Genomic DNA, 22,565 nt, shown 5'->3' with positions numbered 1-22,565 from the left:
AAGAACTATCAACTTCTCCTCTTGATATCATGTTATTCTCCTCCACATAAGATATGATTTTATTGGATTCACATAGTTTTACATTAAGAGAATCAATATGTGTGTCTAGTGATTGTAGCTTTGCTAGTAGTGCCTCTACATGGAAAGCATGCAAAACCAACACAACACAACATTTTTTAGAGATAATGGACATTATCTGTTCAAGCCATGAATTCAGTTCTTTTAGGGCATGCGAACGATCCAACTTTAAACTACCAATTTTTGTATTAATAGTCTCAAATTTCTCCTCTAGTCCTCTCATTGAGTTTATAACAACTTCTTTTACACTGGAAATCAGGTCTCTGGATTCTTGCAAGTTCATCTACATCTTCTCTTGCATTGACACAAATTTCTATTCCTTTTCTTCAAAATATTCTTTCATTATTTAAATCTCCTCGAGCAAAGAACCTATTTATATTGCTAGCTGTTTCCCTGCTCTCCTAAACTGCCACCACTATCACCAATAAATTACCTTCTATAGACCCATTGAAAATAAATTCCATACCTAAGCAATATTAATCTAAATTTAATATGAATTAGTAAGATATACACTAGAAACACCAACTACCTGCTACTATAGACATATTTGGGCATTGCAACCCCAATAACATATGTCCATAAACCAAGGGCTCTCAAACCCGTAAAAGTGTTGTTTCATACCCTAAAGGATCAAGGTCAGCTGATTACATCATTTCCCAGAAGTTCTCCCTGAAAATTGCTCAAAACTGCTCAAAACGGGACCATACAGACTGCTCCATGCTAAGGGTGCGATGCATCTTACCTGCTACACACAAATGGTGCGATGCATACTGAAAACTCCTTCTGTAGTGTGTGATGAATAAGAGAAAACAAATGTCAGAGGCAGTTTGCTAGGTGGAAACCCAGAGAATATTTTAGAAACTACTCATATGACACTTACCTCTCTGAATTCGCCCAGGGATGAGTAAGAGATCATGAAATCTCCAAGTGGAACCAAGAACTATCAGTGAAATGATGCTAATCAAAATCCCAGAAGCTTACTCACCCCCTACAAATATCTATATATGGATCCCTCATCCTAGAGATCCAGAGGCTGGAATTTTGTAAGGAAGTGTTGTTGGTTTCTCTTTGAGACATTGTATTGTTGGGTGATCTAGCTTTTCATGAGGTGAAGAGAGCTTTCATGCTGGGAGGATGATGCTGGATCAGACAGCTGGATTGTAATCCTCTCTTCTACTACTTCTATCAATAAAGCTATTTGAGTTTTCCTCCATATACTTGTATATTTCTAAATCTTGTATTTGTGTATGCATTTTTATGGTTAATGTACATCTGATTCTACATTGTTTATGGTTATAGATCTCTATTCTTTGATGGTATTTTGCTGCTTTGACTCTACAGGTGTTCTTTGAAGTGGGACAAGTGAGAAGCGAGTGGCGAAGCTCTATCAAAGGAGAGAGGAAAGAAGAAAGGAGCCAAGCGAAAGACTGAGGTTGGTACTCTCTGCTTCTCTCTCATCTATCTATCATTAAGGAAAACACAAGTTACTTTGAATTATTTATTTCTAAGATAGCTACCTATCTTAGTGGGACTAGTAGCTCCGAATAGACACTAGTTTTCCCAGAAACACCTGCTTACAACATTTTTTATTTCACTTCTTCTAGTATTCACCGAGCCATTAGGAAGTGGTCCCAACCATGATGGATTCTCTCCTCCTTCACCTAAGGCACATAAACCAATGCAAAAATAAATATTAATACTGGTGCATGAAAGAAATTGGTCTAAGGTATATTTCAGTGTCTTGTTTTCATAAGTAAAAACACATGTAGGATTGTTGATTCTTATTAGTTGGAAAAAAAAATCCTAGTATTTTTCTAAAAGATAGATGAAGATGCAGACCTGTATTATATTTTCCTTGAATTTTATTGATTGTAATAGCCAAATTTGTTAGCCCCACTCTCTTAAAAATCAATAATAAATCCAATTATTAAATTAAATAAATAAAATCATGAGAATTTCTCAAACTAAGAAGTCTAGTTTGGATGAGAGATTCTCTCCAACTAGCTCTCCTAAATTAGTGTGTAAGTTGATAAATTGTCTCAACCAAGTGAGTCTAAGATAGACGCACTATATTACGACCACTTACTCATGTATTTAAATGTATTATTAAATTTTTTGAATAATGTGAACTACATGAGCATGAGAGACCACATGATGGCTCTCTGCCTTTTCCGCTAGTTTAATTTATGTGTTAATTTGTTATGCATATGGTTCTATGGCTTTATGATTCTTATTCATGTGGTATCAGAGCTGGGCTATTTATAAATTCCTGCAAGATATGAGAGTAGTTGTTTGAGTCTAACTCAGGGCGAGTAACTCGTTGGCACAAGATTATAGATGACATTTGAATGTCTCATGTATTACAGTGGGGACTATAAGGAATTCATTGTTGTATGAAATTCACCGATGTATGGAATTTAGTGCATATGCTGCTATATAGAGAAGAATGCTTCTCATGAGTAGATGCCAACATATGAATGCTTTCTACGTGTGAGGAATTTATAGAATTTGAAGAATTCAGGCAAGGCTTCATCCTTGTTTTTCCTTGACACAAGTCTGCACATCCCATCTAGAGTGCATATGTTGTTGTTTGCATAACTATGGAAGGTTGAGTGCTATATTTGTTATTGGCTACCTTGGATATAGGACAGTTCGAGCGTTGTATGGAGCACAACATCACCAGTATGAGCAACCCATGTTGGGAATGAAGAAAATTCATAGATGCATCAAGTGTTGAATTTTGTTGAAGTCTGAATTAAATTGAGAGAACGTATTAAATTATTCGACAGTGAGATTTGCGTAGTAGAGTGATCCATGCATGGAAAAAACATAATGAGGAGATTTTATGTAGAGCCACAAAGGAAGAGGACAATCAGTGACCCTCCCACCTGTATTTGGAGCTGGCTTGAGCAAAGAATCTGTTGCTGATGTGGAATTGGGGGCCTTTTGTTGTATGGCTATGACATAGTGGAATTGGAAAACATTAATCGTCTCTTCTTCGGGCTAGAACAAATTGGTATGACTAAGATGCGGATGTTGTTTCTCAAACACGTGTTGAAAATTAATCCAGATGTTTTGATTAAGAGTTACATGTTGAATATTGCAATAGTAAAAAGGAGTTTAAGAAATCAACGTGGAGACCCTCTGCCAGAATATTGAAGAGAAACGTTGTGTCCAACATGCGCGATTGCATAGTTTGCTGCTGAAGAGTTTTCCATTGCCTTGAAAAAAATAAAAATAAAAGACCAACGGTGAGAAAGATTTAAAAGTTGAGTAATATTCTATTGGTTAATATTCAGTCTCCATATATATAGTTGGTGTTTTGTAGAGTTTTTTGTATTAGTGAGGACTGATCATATGGATTGTGTGTAAAGGTGAATTTTAATGATCAGTTAGATTATGTGAAGAAGGTGAATTTTTAAAGTGGATAAATTTTTACATTCTCACACGTGAATTGGATAGTTTAAAAAAAGTAAAAAACATCTAATAATAAATTTTACATTGATGGTTGTTTTTAAGAAAGTGGAGAAACATATAAGTGGAGATTATTGGATATAAGTGAAGTTTGAGAAGGTTAGTATGTAATAGAGATTTTTTGAAGTGATTTTAGTTTGTAATTTTTTGAGTGACTCAATCAAGTCTATTTCAATTCAAGTGAAAAGTTTAAATTGAAGTAGAATTTTAAAAGTCAAAGTGAGGGTTGAGTGGATAAAATAATTTTTATTTGGGAGTCATAAGGGTGAATAAGGTTGATGATTTTTGGAGAGATAACATGCTTTTTTTAAATTTGGAGTGATAAGTGAATTTTTTTAAAAGGGAAGCTCATTGTTGTATTTTGAAGAAAGCTTTATTTTTAGCAGATTGAGTCAGTGTACATTTATTTTTGAAGACAAGTTGCTTCAAGGGGCTGTGAGATTGGCATTCTCATTGCTTGAGAAATTTCATTCACGATGTTGTGAAGGTGAAGATTGATGTACTTCAACATTTAATAAAGACATATTTTTTGTTGTGTTGATGTGTCCTACATCTTCCTGAAATTGAATAAGGGATATTAGGTACACCATGCGTATGTTTGTGATGGCGCATGATTCTTGATATTGTTTTTTGTTTTGTGTCTAGTTTTGACACTAACCGTCATGTGGTATCTTTCTAATATGGTACACATGTAGCACACAACAAATTAGTGAATTTCATGCACATAATCAATTCTATTCAAGCTTATGTAATCAATCAAACTGCAAGCAATCAAGAAGCAACAATACATAATCAAGTTGTCAACGAAATTTCTACATCAACATCCAATCAAGTTGTCATCTCCATCAATAATTTTTGTAGCAATTCAACAACAAATTTTTGGAAATTGCACTTGCACCATTTTTAATAAGCTCAATACAAAACTATAACTTGAAAAACATAATTTGTAAGTTGGATTGTAATCAAAGAAAAATTGAGTTGAATTGTAAGGGTGCATTCTCGGTTGAAACCGACACCCACGCTTTGAATTGATCGGGAATCAATTACACCAAGTGAATCCTTTGTTTTTTAACTGAGTCATTCAAATCATTGTAAGTGTTTCTCTTGGGTGCATTTTCGATAGTATTTGACACCCTTCTTTTGATCAATAAAGAGTGTGAGTTCAAGCAAGTGAAAATCTCACAACATCAAGCAAGCCTAAAACTGATTAAAGCAAGCTTCAAGTGAGCATGAAAGCAAGCAAGTGTGAGTTCAAAGAATCAATTGTTAAAACAAGTTGAAGCGAGTGTGCAACAATCAACCAAACATCAAGTGAGCGAGTTCTAAAAATCCAGAAAATATTAAAATCAAGCAAGCGTGAGTTCCAAAAAGTTCACATGGCGAAAAGCATTCAGTTATTAAATATTCTTAACAAACTGATCCTCTCAACTGCTGAAGACATGGTTCAAATCAACTAATCAACTCTTGTTGATATTTCAATAAATCTAGAACAAGCATATGAAACAATTGAGTTCCTTAAACTAGAGTCACAACTTCAAAGAGATGAGTTGCAACAAAAAAGTGACGTTTTCAAGTCTTTCATTTATACAGATAAAGATAAAGATGTTAATTTCAAGTCACTGATCCAACCAACTTCAAGTGTAGAGGTGGTCACTGATCCAATTCAACATTCTTCCAAACCAATCATCAAGCCGTGGGAAGAACTTCAAAGTAACAAAAATCGAGGAGGATTAGGATATGACAAAGATGAAAACAACTTGCATATCCCTGATTATTGTAAACAGATCAAGTTCATCAGTGCATGATTTCTCGATCAACTACAATCAACAAGCCATGAGAAAGATGTAGACAAATAGACATGTGCGCAAACTGAAGTTACAGTCAAAGAAAAATGCCTTCATTTTCAAAGAACCCATCATCTAGAAGATCAGTGTTTTGATCTCCATCCTTGTCACCATTGTGGCAAGTCAAATCACTCATCCGAGAAATGCAGCAAACAACAACAATCAAGAAGATTAAAGATAAATTATTCATGGATTGATCCCTAGGAATGGTCATCCACAACCAGAAGATTTTACAAGTTTTACAATCGGATTCACTCACACATATTACAACCAACAGTCAAATGAAGATGGTACTCTTGTGTAGTTGAATGGGGGAGTACACTAGTGAAATACTCCTCCACCTACAGGGGGGAGTTCAGATATATCTTGGAGAAGATTGTCTCTCCTTTACATTCACTTCACCATATTTACACTAGTGATGGTCACTAGGATTGGGCAAATCATGTGCATTAACATTCCATTTGGGTAAAACGTGACTAGGAAATGCCAAATTATGCAAACATAATGTATCTTGAGAGGGCATCTCAAACATTTCCCGCTCCACCCAACATGGTGTTCCAGTAGAACACCTTTGAAAAACTTCTAATTAAATTCCAAGTGCCTTGAAAATTTGAGCACCTTTGTCAGACGCCAAAGTATAAATTCCCATCTTTCCTAAAACCGTCAACATGCCATATTTACTTGCTTTGATGTATTTCTTAACCAAATATGTTTTAGTATATAAGTTCCCGTTCTTCTTTGGTGGGATTTTACCATCAAGTATAGTATCCATATAGCTTCAATTTCTATGTAAGGGCATATAGCATCTGCTTCAAACCCTACTAGCATGCAAAAATGATACACTTTGCGTGGCTCTCCTGACTCTATAACCAATCCAATTTGAGTTTGCTTTAACTTTGAGACAAGATGGTGATGTACAAAACCAATAGATAATGGAGAGCTAACAAGGACCAGCTTGGATGATGTAGCTGAAAAATTTAATATCTTTTTAGTGACACTTTCATCCTTATTGTGGTTAGGAAAACTTAACCATTATCTATATAAGGAAAAATATTGTATACAAATAAAAATTATTAAAGTATATTTTGGAAAATGATTAAAGTATATTTTGTCTATTAGAATAACCATAAGAGACAAGTTGAGGAAGTAAAGGAATCTATAGTACCCACCTCTATCTCATAAAATAGTAATTTTTAGCCGTCACGAATTGCAAGACAAGCCTTTGAGCATATCATATCCAAGTTCTCCTCCAATCCTCTAGAGCCATGTTCTTTTGGAAATGTGATATCAAGAACTTTGGTACACCAACCTCGGTAATTCACTTTTATACTTCTTATTTTTCCTCAATGGAAATAATAGGACCTTTAAGAGAAAGTTGATGGCACTACTTCTCACTAGTTTTTATAAGATCCCCTTCTAGACCAATAAGGAAATACATTGAGGTGAAATTTGATTCATGAATTGGATCAATAGGAGGGTTTATTACTTGAGCAAACATCTTCATGAATACTCAATTATTAGTTTTGGTCTATTTTACATCACAACTAAAGGTGTATCATTCCCCATGGAACCAAGAGATTATGTTCCATATTTTTTCATAGGAAGAAACAACTTTCAAAGCCTCAGCTATATGCCTAGACAATGAAATGCATATTTAAACAAATGGCTCATAAAACATGCAAACATACATTAAAAAATATTTGATAACATATTTACATACAAATCACTTATCCATAAGCCTTCAATAGTGACAACAAGCCATATATTCCCATGTTTTCCATTGTATCATCCAAATTGTCAACCTGTAAACCAATAGAGTAAAAAAGCTATGGAAAGTTTATAGTTCACATCCAAGGTACCCAAGTTATATTGAGAGTTCAGAAATCACCTTTACTGATCCAATAACTTGTTCATGCACTTTCTACTTCTAGAACAAAATAGACAATATCTTTGAGGGTAATATTTTCTCTTTATCCATTGTACATAGGGCATGACATGGAAAAAAACTTTTTTAAGGCCTCATCGTCCACAATACCATGTTTTTCAAAATCTACAAGTAGCATCATGCCAGGATTAAGCCTTCCCTTTTGGAAAATATCCTCAAGTGGAATGTCTACAACACCTACTTCACTTCCCATGATAACTCGCCCACTATAGGTTACATAAAAATGTTCAGTACCTAGTCCATTACAATCTAGAGTTGCCCCAACATAGTGACCATTAATGACTACAATGCTTGAACATAATATCAAGATTTAAAATTTTATTACCTATGTGATAGAAACTTGAAAAGAATGTTCCCATTAAAATAATTTATTTATTTATTTATTAGTGAGCATAACTTGTTATAGTTTTTTCTTCTCACAAGTGTATGAAAAGAAATTACCTAAGACTGTGGATGACAAACAGTTTCAACAATATAAATGGCTGCTAAAAATTGTAGATCTGCAGCAAATGATAGAAATAAAACCTGCCAAAGCCCTGATCTATGCCACAATCATAGTTAAACAAAAAAATGAAATAATAATAAATGCAGGTAACTCCAATAATCCAATGGAAGCCAGATATATAAAGAATATATTTTATTAAACAACACTTATGAAGGGAACAAATAAATGTTACCACTCCCCCTCTATGGGATGGGTTGTTGGATATCCTCAAATGTCTTCAGCTTTTTGATAGAGTACCTCTCCTCTATAATGTGTAAACCCAACAAACAAATGTTTGAGCTCAGTGAGAACTCAAATGGAAAAGAAAAATGGTGTGCGAGAGTCATAATAATTAGAGTTACAACAGTGAGCAACAATGAAAATAATTCAAAGTGAATAATGAATGGAAAACCCTTATATCTATAACAAAATATTAGGTTATCCTCGAATAATGAGCAATAATAAAATATTATTAACCCCATTCTAGAAATAACAACTTGGAATATTTTATTATATTTGGTTAGGAGTGAAAAAGTATTTAAACTTTTATTTAGAAATAATAAATAAATAAATGATTTATTTATCATCTCAATAAATATGGTGAAGGAATAATAAACAAATAATGATTTACTTAATTATTCCTAAGAGATTTAGTCAAACTTGACAAAGAATAAGAATGAATTAGTGATTAATTAATTATTCCTAGAGAAAAATAAGATAATTAATAATTTATCTGTTTATTTTTCATAGTTGGGTCAAATATGATAAGGAATATTAATTAAACAATGGTTTAATTAATTATTCCTAGAAGATAATTAGATAAATAGTGATCTATTTAATTATTCTTCATGGGTTTAATTATAAATTTCTTAACGAACATGGTTTATTAAGTAACTTCTCACAGTGAAAACAATTTTACTATGGTAAAATTGGCCTTACATGGTGTACCTTGATCCATCTAGTAAATTAAGGCTAGATGATCAATTGTTTTTTATAACATAACTTTTATCCAATGGTATTAAAGGTTTACAAGGAATCCTTATTTAAAGGTTTACGCTTCAAAAGGTTGGTATTGAAAGGCCTTACTGGCTTGGTCCTGACTACAAGTTTAATCCTCCTTAGCCAGCTAAGGTTGCACCAATGAATACTTTCCAAGTTGATTCTGACATAAAAAGAAATCCATTTCCTTATAGAATTGCATATTATTAGAATATGCAACCATCTTGGGCCATTATAAACCTCTCTTCTTAGTTTTTCACATCAAATTATGTTTTCTAGAGCTTTTGAGGAAACATCCATATTGTCGTAGTTTCATATCCGGTTTTTAAATATGTATACCGAAAGTCACATTATTAGAAAATAATTACTTATGAAAACACCATATGGGGTATCAACAATTTAAATCTTGATAAAATATTATTTAGAGTGGAACTAAGCTAGGTATGGGGGGTGATTTTGAGATTTATTTCATCAACTAGTTAAAAACCAATTAATACCAGTAATGACATTACTCTATCCATTCCAACTTTGTATGTTATATTTACAATATAATTCCAAAAAAAGACATATATTCTGTGGTTAGAAATAATTCAAGTAAATATATAAGGCTTGGTTGAGTTCAATTAACTAGCTTATCAAGAGGAACATAATTAAATTCTAAAATATTTTACTCAAAGTTCTCCACCATTTCTATATCCTCAATATAAGAAATAAAATAAATTGTCCCAAATATCCAACAAGAAGAATGAATCCAGTTGGTATGATCAACCTTTTTAGCTTTGTAGTGAACATAACTTGCAATCCTACAACCATTCAAAACAATCACAAGAAAGAATTAACAATTTCTTCTAAACATTCTATGAAGAAACAAACACTACTTTTTAATCTTAGAATAAATAAAAATGAGGTGTGAATTAGAATGTATAAATGTATGGAACATTGATACCTGGTTTTTTGAGCTCAAACCTTCACATAACAAAATTTTGGAGACATAGAAGATGCTAAAATCGGCTACACTATGAAGATGCATCTCACCTAGAAGAACGACATATATAATCTTCCTATAAAAAGAGAAGAAATATATGTATACATATATAACCCATATAATTTTCCTGTAGATATTTTCTCACGAAAACTGGTGCAAAGACAAAGTACTATCGAAATATCATCTAACTGAAAACATCATGGTGAAATCCCTATATAAGAAAGTTCAAAGAAAGAAAGCTCACTTTCCTGATAGTGCATTCTTATTGCATTGTTTTGCTTTGTATTAGTCAATATATGTTTATTATAGTGTAATCAGTAAAAGTTAGACAATGTTCCTTGATATCATGTGCATCATCACATTGGTAATTTAGACACATATGCCAAGTAAAGCCACTATCATTGAAGGTACATATATAAATCCTTGGAAACAAGGAATAATAGAATAGATCCATATTAACCCTATTATTATTTATTGTATAGATCCATTTTAAAATTCACTGAATTTCTTTTTAATTAATTTATTTTTTTATATATACAGTTGGAGTTTTGATATTAGTGTCCCCTAGTAACCAAACTAAGTTAATGGGACTGGAATATCATTGGTAAACATCAAAGGGAAAAGAAAAGAAAGTAAACAAGCAAGCCAAAATTATGCCTAGAAATAAAATCATAGAGAACCCTTCAAGTCTAAATGAAACCTACAAAAAGAGCCATAGAGATTGACATATAGTTAAGGGGATGTAGAACAAAGAGGTCCAAAACCTAGCTCCTGAGGAAACATAATCTTGTAAATTTGTGATGTGTATTGTGAGCTTGAGTTTCTTATGATCTAGGGGTTCTCGCAGTACAGAGGGAGACTATGCTTATTTTTATCAAGAGTCTATTTTTCTGCTGGTCTATTCAATGTCAAGCTTTTATATTTAACATGGGTTGCAAGAAATAGTAAAGATATTTGGTTCAAATAGATGAGAGAAATGTTCAAACCCCATTGAATACATGAGTGGATATTTGGCTGAGAAACAAAACTGTGTAACAAATAAAAATGATCTACTTCTATTTTTACAGCTTGAAGAGAAGGCATTTACAAGGAATAATACACATACCATGGATGAGAAAAAATAGGTGTTGGCATTATGATGCATGTGTTGTTCTTGATGGCAACCCACTTGTAGCAGAACATCTCACTTATACATAGCTAGATGAATCTACAAACGAGATATCAGATGTGACAGAACACATGGGATGCAGGGCAACTCAAAGGAATCAGTTTAGATGTAATGTACAATGACAACTCATTAAGTTTACAGTTCTTAGTATGGCAAGTTAGCTTTGCCATCAAGTCCAAAGGGGGAGATTGTTGGCATTATGATACAAGTGTTGTCCTTGATGGCAACTCACACAGATGACAGATCATAGTGCAGGAGGTCAGTAGCAAAGAATTGATGATCAGACTACAAAGAAAGAAGAAAGAAAAGTATATACGCAGGTTCACTATATACCAAGTCGTGTACACACGCAGGTTCACTATATATCAAGTCGCGTATATACGCTATATACCAAGTAGTGTATACACGTAGGTTATACACGCAAGTTCACTATATGCAAAGGCGCTTATACACGTGGGATTGCTGATCAAAAGATGCGTATGCATACGCATGCACTTTCATGCACAGAAAAGCGTGTACTTGTGGGAAATCTTATTTTTGGGTTCGTGGTATTTAGGCCTATGGTTTTGGACCTTGGTATTGCGTCCGAAGTGTTGAACCCAGGTATTGGGTCCCTAGTATTGGTTATAAATGGTTTTGGACCATGGTATTGAGTAAGGCCTAAGACTATAAAAGGGGAAGGAGATCATTAGGCAAACGCATTGAAAAATTCTTGAATATCTGATGAAGTATGAGATCTAGTATGTAGGTTATGGGTTCATGATGCTTTGCTTGGTCTAAGCTAAGGAGGAATCCCACAGGTTGATGGAGAATAAGATCTAAGGATAGATCGGGATCAAATGGTTTGGAGTGAATCATCTCTATATGGTTTGATTATGCTTATTCTAGATCTGTATACTGATGCATGTAATGTTCTGATCTGGGTATAAATTAAGTTTGAAATAGCTGCAACTCATGAATGAATATTTACAGATGTATACGCTAGTTGACTTTGATAAAAGCGCGTACATACGCAGGTTATATACATATAAGTAGCGTATACCATATACACTATCATATTTGAAGTTACAGGTGGTTCTGGTAGTTGATGAAAAGTCTGAGTTCTGGTGACTGTTTATTGGTGTCATTATTATGCATATTTAGTTTGGTTGATTATGTTTAACTTCAGTGTTGATGGATGAGTTCTATAATTGATCAGGATCATAATGACTTATCTTTATGTGATCTGATGGACTAGATATGGTTGCTAACATATGTATTATCCTTGTATATGTAATGATCTGGGTATGTCTGAAGTCAGGAAGTGCAGCAAAGTTATCAGTAAGTAATTGTTGACATATACGCTGGTTCACTTTGGTGAAGTTGTGTATACACGCTGGTTCGGATCTTCCAAGTAGCGTATGCATGATTTCTGATGATATAGTTGGTTCTGAATATTGTTGCAGAGTTCTGTGTTCTGCTCTGTGTTCTGCTGATTGCAGCTTGTTGACTGGGTTTCAGTGATTCAGTATTGGGTGATTCAGAGATTGATGATGCTAGTGTTGACTGATTTTGTGCTTCAATAATATTGATGGGTCCATTATGAAAATTGGATGAAACGTGGCCTTTCAGATTATGGTGTTGTGCTTCAGGAGTATCCAGTCTGAAAATTTATGAAACGTGGTACCTGGAGGATGAAAAAGAAGGTTGTAGCCTTCTGTAGGTTGGCACCTAAGTACTAGTACATCAACTATACAAGAACTAAGGGGGTGGTAGCTCCCTTCCAGTAGCAGCTGGAAAAATGAGTGAAGGTTGGAGCATTCAGTAGGTCGGCACCTACGTACTAGTACATTGGCTAGTACAAGAGCTAAGGGGCTTGTAGCTCCCTTTCTAGGAAAAGCTGGAGAATGAGAGAAGGTTGTAGTCTTCTGCAGGTAGAAGCTTGTGTATTGATATATGACTGCACCAGTACATAAATATTGTAAAAAGAAGTTTCTTATTAAAAGAAGATAGAGACGACTTGCAACAGGTGGTTTTCACCCACATTGGGTTTCCACCTTACATCATGGTGTTCATGTGTGCTTCTTGTGTGTGATGATCTCTTCTGTTTTACTGCACTTGTTTACTGTTCATATGGTTAATAAAAGTTTTGATGCACTAACTGAAGATCAACATTTAATGGATTAATTGAATCATAAGTTTACTCGATATATGCTAGTTGCATTAGACACAGTTGCGTGTACACGCAGGTTCCCTTCACTGAATAGTGTATATGAATCTGAGTATGGAAATGAAAAAGTGTTTGATTTGATAATACTGATTCACCCCCCCCCCCTCTCAGTATTATTTCCAACAATTGGTATCAGAGCAGGTCCTTTGGTAGGAGCTTGATCGCTTGAAGGAGATCTGTAGATCAATGGGAAAGAAGCTTAAGAAAGTGCCTAAGAAGAAGAAGAAGACATCTCAGAAGAGCTATGAGAGTGGGAGAATCGATTGGGGAATATGTGGAAGAAGGACTTCAGATTCAGAATCACTTCAGAATGAAGATGAACAAGTAAAAGAACTATCATGTATGAATTTGTTATCCTCTTGTGATACATTTATCCATCCATTTGAAGATTATGAAAGTGATTGCGAAACAACTAAATTTGCTCTTATGGGTGAGCAAGGAAGATATCAAATAGAGGCAGAATTTAAAAGGCTTACAGACAAAATTAGAGATCAACAAGATCTATTGAACAAAATGGAATGTACCTTCAAAGAAGAAGCTACCAAACTAAAAGATCAACTAGAGGAAGGAAACAAGGTAAAGAAGTTATTCAAGGACAAGGAAGATCAATGTCAAAAGTTGTAGGATGAAGTGACATCATTAAGAAATAAAGTCAATGAAAGGAGCACAACAATCAAGAAACTCAGAGATAGATCCAGTTACTATGAAAGTCTTGAAGCTACGATCCTCTCGCTAAAAGAAGATCTTGAAGAATCAAATAAGTAGAATAAAGAACTATTCCAAGCTCTTGAAAAACAAGAAAACGAAGTTCTTGAACTAAGACATCAGTTGGAAGAAGGAAGAAAGCTAAAGAAAACATGAAGAAGTAGTATTGTGAAAAGGAAGAGCAACATCAAGATGAGGTAAATATTCTAAAAGATAACTTAGAAGAAAAGGATAAGCTCTTACGATTTCAAGATAGTACTAAGATCTTGGATGATATTCTTAGTAGTCAAGGGTCTCCTGCTATCAAAAGTAGTCTTGGTTTTCATGAATCTGTTGAAAGTGAATCTCGTTCACAAAATAAGACAAGGAACTCTAATGCACAATCTGAATTACTCAACAAGGAGATGAGAAGTGAATCCCCCCAACAACCAAGGAAAGAAATTCTTCAAAGAAAATATTTTACTCCTCTGATGAATAATGTTGAATGCTATGTATGTCATAATCTTGGACATGTTGTAGCCAGATGCAGAAGTAGAATGGTTCAAGACCATCACACAGAAAGATCATCACATTCCAGGTACTTTAAGGGATATTGTTTTTCTTGCAATATGTTTGGTCACAAAGCTGTTGATTGCTATAGAAGGAATATGAAACATGTAAGATCTTATGCATGTAACAAGCTTGGACATATAGCAAAGGAATGTAGGAAAAAAGTACAGGCACCATACCAAAAGGAGAAAACATCATCACACTTGGAGATATGGAAGAAGAAGGAAGTATTGTTAGAAAGATGTGGCACAACACAATGTACAGACATAACAGAATCAGAGGAAGTTGAAAGTGTAAAACTTCAGTGTTCTCAATCTCATACGCAAGTTTCATAAAGATAAGTCACGTATATACACGAGTTTGATAGTGCAGAGTCGTGTATATGTTAGTTTGAGAAAAGAAGTGGGACAGGCTTAGGAAAAGGGTCTGATATGATTCAGTCCATTACTTGCTCTATTTGATAATGGTTACAGTCTACTGTTGATGTGTGGAAATGTTTTAATACTTGTAAGTTTTTTAGAAGTTTTTTGATCTTAACTTGTTGATGATGATGCCTTGATACTTCTTGTTGATATATGCATGATCACATTTGATAATAAACAAGATGGCACAGGTTCAGGGGGAGCATATACTTTTAATACATTATTGGCATTATGGTTAGTAGTCCTTGGTGATGATGCTTATATGGCTAAATGATACATCTTGCTATGATATGGTTATGAGTTTCCATGATAAAATCTCATATGATTCTTGGGGTTACATATTTGGTGTTCAGAAAAGATTTGTGGTTGATTCTCTGATGATGCATATATGGTGCTTACATGGTGATCTTCATAAGGATAAGGAGAAGTACAAAGCTTGAATACACAATTTCATTACTTGATGATGAGTCACTCATATGCTGTTGTCGACATATAATACAGTTATGATGCAGGATTCCTATAGTTCTTAGCGTTCACATGGATGAGGATTGTTGTTGTTGATGATATCAAGAAGTCTTGACAAAAGATATTGAACTCAAGATACATAGTGCTATATATAGTATGTTGGATACATGGATGATTACTCAAAGTTGCATTGTTGGAGACATGATGATGATAAATTCTTACCTATATGATGATAGGTTTATACTTACATATGTTGATTGATGTAGATGTTCCCAAATGATGATACATGGATGATATATAAGATCATGGCTATGGTGTTCTTCACATATGATATAATGTGAATGATTTTGTATGTCATATGCAGAATTCATTCATGGAAGGCTATGATAATCTTCAAAAGGATGAATTGATATCTATATGCAGAAGGTTGATGCTATCTACACTAATGGACATATACAGGTTGCTGGTCTAGATGTTGTTGACAGATGCTTATGGAGCATATCATACACTGTGTATGATGGTTGTTGATGACTATCATGGTCTTATTTAGATATTTGGTCTCTGTTATAAATGTCATATATATCAATGTAAAGGTTATATCAAGACTCAGGATGTAATAGTTTGTCTCTATCTATTGTAGTCATTTGATGAATCCCTTTTGGTCACATGATGTAATTTGTACCCCCACTATGCATGGGAAGGATGATGTAATATTTCTGTAATGTATAAACAATTGGTATCTGATATATCCCCACTTGGTTAGGTGGATGAGTCAATATTGGTATATCCCCACTTGGTTAGGTGGATGAGTCAATATTGGTATATCCCCACTTGGTTGGGAGATGGATGGATGTATGAGTCTTTGGTGATAGGAAGGTCATTTATGATGTATAGAGTCATGTTCTTCTTGTAGAACATCTTTTTGCAGACCTTTCTTACAGTCAGGGGGAGCATGAACAATACACTTCAACAAAGCAGAGATTTCAACAACTACTCAAAGGGAGCATAGACAGATTGGTACACCTTGGCATATACAAAGGGGGATTTCAATCAGTGATTTCAGCAGGTACTCAGGGGGAGTATGGACAGCAGAATGTATATCAAGGAAGATAATATCTTGGTCCGCCCTTTGCCCTTGATGTCAAAGGGGGAGAGTGACTTGGTATGGTTGTTGCCATCAAGTCCAGAGGGGGAGATTTTTGGCATTATGATGCATGTGTTGTACTTGATGGCAACCCACTTGTAGCAGAACATATCACTTATACATAACTAGATGAATCTATAGAAGATAGATCAAATGTGGCAGAACACATGGGATGCAAGGCAGCTCAAAGGAATCAGTTTAGATGTAATGTACAATGACAACTCATTAAGTTGATAGTTCTTAGTATGGAAAGTTAGCTTTGCCATCAAGTCCAAAGTGGGAGATTGTTGGCATTATGATACAAGTGTTGTCCTTGATGGCAACTCACACAGATGATAGATCATAGTGCAGCAAGTCAGTAGCAAAGAATTGATGATCAAACTACAAAGAAAGAAGAAAGAAAAGTATATATGCAGGTTCAATATATACCAAGTCGTGTACACACGCAGGTTCATAGTATATCAAGTTGCATATATATGCAGGTTCACTATATACCAAGTAGTGTATACATGCAGGTTATACATGCAGGTTCACTATATACAAAGGCGCGTATACACGTAGGATTGCTGATCAAAATTTGCGTATGCGTATGCATGCGCTTTCATGCACGGAAAAGTGCGTACTTGTGGGAAAGCTTATTTTTGGGTCCGTGGTATTTAGACCTATGGTTTTGGACATTGGTATTGCGTCTGAAGTGTTGAACCCAGGTATTGGGTCCCTAGTATTGGTTCTAAATGGTTTTGGACCATTGTATTGAGTAAGGCCTAAGACTATAAAAGGGGAAGGAGATCATTAGGCAAATGCATTGAGAAAGTCTTGAATATCTGATGAAGTATGAGATCTAGTATGTAGGTTATGGGTTCATGATGCTTTGCTTGATTTGAGCTAAGGAGGAATCTCACAGGTTGATGGAGAACAAGATCTAAGGATAGATCGGGATCAAATGGTTTGGAGTGAATCATCTCTATATGGTTTGATTATGCTTATTATAGATCTGTATACTTACGCATGTAATGTTCTGATCTAGGTATAACCTAAGTTTGAAATAGCTGCAACTCATGAATGAATATTTACAGATATATACGCTAGTCGACTTTGATAAAAGCACATACATACGCAGGTTATATACATATAAGTAGCGTATACCATATACACAATCATATTTGAAGTCACAGGTGGTTTTGGTAGTTGATGCAAAGTCTGAGTTCTTGTGACTGTTTACTTGTGTTAGTATTCTGCATATTCAGTTTGGTTGATTGTGTTTAACTTCAGTGTTGATGGATGAGTTCTATAATGGATCAGGATCATAATGAATTATCTTTATGTGATCTGATGGACTAGATCTGGTTGCTAACATATGTATTATCCTTGTATATGTAATGATATGGGTATGTATGAAGTCAGGAAGTGCAGCGAAGTTATCAGTAAGTAATTGTTGACATATACGCTGGTTCACTTTGGTGAAGTTGCGTATACACGCTGGTTCAGCTCTTCCAAGTAGCGTATGCATGATTTCTGATGATACAGTTGGTTCTGAATATTATTGCAGAGTTCTGTGTTCTACTCTGTGTTCTAGTGATTGCAGTATGTTGACTGGGTTTTAGTGATTCAATATTGGGTGATTCAGATATTGATGATGCTAGTGTTGATTGATTTTGTGCTTCAATAATATTGATGGGTCCAGTATGAAAATTGGATGAAACATGGCCTTTCAGATTATGGTGTTGTGCTTCAGGAGTATCCAGTCTGAAAATTTATGAAACGTGGTACATGGAGGATGAAAGAGAAGGTTGTAGCCTTCTGTAGGTTGGCACCTACGTACTAGTACATCAACTAGTACAAGAACTAAGGGGGTGGTAGCTCCCTTCCAGTAGCAGCTAGAAAAACGAGTGAAGGTTGGAGCATTCATTAGGTTGGCGCCTACGTACTAGTACATCGGCTAGTACAAGAGCTAAGGGGATTGTAGCTCCCTTCCAGGAGAAGCTGGAGAATGAGAGAAGGCAGTAGTCTTCTACAGGTAGAAGCTTGTGTACTAGTATAAGACTGCACTAGTACATAAATATTGTAAAAAGAAGTTGCTTATTAAAAGAAGATAGAGACGACTTGCAGCAGGTGGTTTTCACCTACATTGGGTTTCCACCTTATATCATGGTCTTCATGTGTGCTTCTTGTCTGTGATGATCTGTTTTGTTTTACTGAACCTGTTTACTATTCATATGGTTAATAAAAGTTCTGATGCACTAACTAAAGATCAAAATTTAATGGATTAACTGAATCATAAGTTTACTGGATATATGCTAGTTGCATTAGACACAGTTGCATGTACACGCAGGTTCCCTTCACTGAAGTAGCGTATATGAATCTAAGTATGGAAATGAAAAAGCGTTTGATTTGATAATACTGATTCACCCCCCCCCCCCCCCCTCTCAGTATTATTTCCAACAATAGGTTTCCACTGGGATAGTGATAATAGACAAGAAGATTCTCCTTGGCCTAGCAATAAGCTCTCAGAGAAACTATATTCTAGTGTCAAAGCTTACACACCATCTCCATATGCCTCTCAAATTCATCCCGAGTCATCTTGTTAGAATTACTCAATATCCTCACATTTAAATTCGTTTGGTTCTCCATCGGAGCACTATAAGTAGTCCCTGGAGTTATAAGTAGTCCAGATATTTGTGTTCTATGTTTTCTCCATAAATCAAGAAATTTTCACTCCTGCTATCAATACAATAATGGGAATTAAAATAGTTGAGGGATTTTTGAAATATTCTCTTTCAAACAACCATGCCTCCTTACCAGGAAGGAAAAAGTAATAATTTTGTTGAATAAGTTAGGTATACAATTCTATGGCTCAAGAGATTTGAGAAACTCCAGCAAGGACCTATTAATCTTAAGAATAACTTAATTCTATTTGTGATGTCACCAGTCGTAGACATTGTTCAAAATTTCTAGGATAGGATTAGCCCCCATAATATGCCATATCTAGAAGAGCCCATCATCCAAATCTAATTATAGTATCCTAGATCAAAGAAAATATGAATTTAAGAAAGAAAGCATAACTTGAATGTAATGGTATTGAAAGGTTTACTCTTCAAAAGGTCAGTCTTGAATGACCTTACTGGCTTAGTCCCAACTAGAAGTTCAATACTCCTTAGCTAGTTAAGGTTGTGCTAGTGAAGAGTTTTTAGGTTGATTGTGACATAACAAGCAGTCCATTGCCATCGTGAATAGAAAATTATTAAAATAGACAACCATCTTGGGCCATATAAACCTCTCTTCTCAGTTCAACACCTCAAATTATGTTTTCTGATGATTTTATGGAAACATCCATATTCATTGTAGTTTCATATCATTTTTTTAAATATGTAGTTTGAAAGTCACATTATTATTAAAGAATGACTTATGAAAACACCGTATGGAATTTCAATGGTTTAGATCATGAGAAATACTTATTCAGACTGCAAGTAAGTTGGGCATGGGTGGTGATTTTTAGCTTTATTTCATTAAGTAGTTAAAAACCAATTTTTTAAAATTCACTTCAATTTTTTATTATTTAATTAAATTATCTATATATGCAATTGGATTTTTGATATCAATTTCCCCTAGTAACCAAACTAAGTTAATATGACTAGAATATCTTTGGTATACTTCAAAGGAAAAATAAAGGAAAATAAACAAGAAAGCCTAAATGATACCCAGAAAGAAAGTCGTAGAGAAGCCTTCAAGTCTAAATTAAAACTATGAAGACAACCATGGAGATTAGTAAATGGTTAAGGGGAAGAAGAACAAAGAGGTACAAAACCCAACTCCTGAGGAAAAATTATTTGGTAAATCTATGATGTGTATTGTGACCTTGAGTTTTTTTATGATTTGGGAGTTATTAGAGCATGGAGGGAGGTTGTACTTATTTTTATCAAGAGTGTATTTGTAGGTTGGTCTATTCAATGCCGAGCTTATATGTTCAACACAATTGTAACTTTTCAACATGGGTTACAAGCAATAGCAAAGATCTTGGGTTCAAATAGATGAGAGAAATGTTCAAACCCCATGGAAGACATGAGTGCCTATCAATATGAGAAATGAAAACTGTGTAACAAATAAAAATGCTCTTCTTCCATTTTTACAACTTGAAGATAAGGCATTTAGAAGGAATCATGCATATACCATGGATGAAAGAAAAGAGGCTTCCATTGGGATAGTGATAATAGACAAGAAGATTCTCCTTGGCCTGGAAATAAGTTCTCAAAGAAAATATATTCTGGTGTCAAATATTACCAAAAATATATTCTAGTGTCAAAGCTTAACCACCATCTCCATATGCCTCTCAAATTAATCCTTAGTCATCTTGTTAGAATTCTTCAATCTCTTCATAGTTACATTTGGTTTGTTCTCCATCAGAGCCTTATAAGTAATCCCTAGCATGCCTCTTCCCATCATTTCAGCAAATGGACGAAGAAGATCCTCTAAAGTGTACATATGAGCTTCCCAACTGGAGAACATAAGAACTTGACTCCTGTGTTGCTCATACTGAGGGATCTTAGCATTTGTATCAACACAATACATATCAAAAATGTTTTCCTCAATCAAAAGCTTCTCACCTGCAACATTTTTAGCCTCATCCCCACGCTTTTGTTGTATGTACCTCTTTCCATAAAATCTAATAAGGAACACCATGGAAATCACCCCAACAATGGATCCCGCAAAAATTATTGCTATATTTCCTTGATTTAGTCTTTCATGCCTCTTAACAAATGGCATTAAATATTTATCAATTGTAAAGCTTGTAATAATAGGGATTGGAGAAGGCATCACTATTATGTTAAGTATGTAGGGCCTCATGCTTAATCTATCAAAACAACAAGAAGTGACCCTAAATGCATATTTCCACCACATTCAAAATAAATACCCTAGAACCTAAATCTAGTAAATGCATTCATGATTTGAGATGATAAGCTTCACCTTAGTGTTTGGGAAGGACAAAGTCTCGATGGCTACTAGTTATCCAACGCAACAATGACAATTCAAACAAAATTTAACTCATATGGTTCCTTGTTCTCTGATGCAATAGTAACAGTCAAAACAAACTTTGAAACTTTGATGTTGAAGCTCCCACAAAATTACTATTCTTAGAGGGAAATATAAAAGGAAAGAAGCAAATTTGTGATCAGTAAAAAAATAAAAATAACGGGGGAACACATATGACTTTGTTGCATCTTAATTTGATGACAAATGACAAATGGGTAATGAAAAAAATGACATGGGTTATAAATAGGAAAATCTAACACATTAGATGACTTTTCAGTAATCTATTTTATTTATTCCTTTTTTTGTAATATTTTTCCTCGAAGAGAGTAGCACAAACTTTAACAAGGAAAATATCACACATTAGATTACTTTTAAGTAGTCTTTCTTTTATTTCTTTATTTTTGTAGTACTTTTTCTTTATATATATATATATATATATATATATATATATATATATATATATATATATATATATATGTCTTTTTATTGATTTTTATAGTTCTGTTTACTTTCTATGTTGCTAGGAAAATTTATGCAAATAGTCAAAAATATCCCAAAGCTAAAGCAATCAAAGAACAAAAGACTAGTAGATGTTGATGTAGAGGCATGGAAATAAATTCTTAGGAAATTACAAGAGGAGGAAATGATCACAAGTGAGAGTGTAACATGACGAGTGGACCATAATAGACTAGGACATTTGGTGGAATATTTATAGCCCTTACACCTTGTCAATTGTTAATTTCATATTACTAGATGGGATTATTTGATTTATTTGATTTGATTTTATTATGTTCTTCCAAACTAATAATTTCTAATAGCTAAAAAAGACCATTTCCCTATGTTCAATTCTTTATTCCACGTTGATACACATCCCTTCTCATTCTGTGTATTCTTATAACCTCAATTGTTAAAAACTAAATTAAGGGAAAATGTGAATATATTTACTCAGCTTTATGATTTTCTAATAGTTTGTGTGCAAGGATATGTATTTCACATGGGTTGTGTTTTGCAGCAATGATCTAATTCAATGATTTTAGATCTATACACATGTATTCTTTCAAAATAT

The sequence above is a fragment of the Pinus tabuliformis genome, chromosome 3_2 (assembly GCF_031772625.1).
Source record: "Pinus tabuliformis cultivar Carrire ecotype Pingquan chromosome 3_2, CPIR1, whole genome shotgun sequence".
NCBI classification, from domain to species: domain Eukaryota; kingdom Viridiplantae; phylum Streptophyta; class Pinopsida; order Pinales; family Pinaceae; genus Pinus; species Pinus tabuliformis.
Note: the sequence above shows the minus strand (reverse complement) of the source record.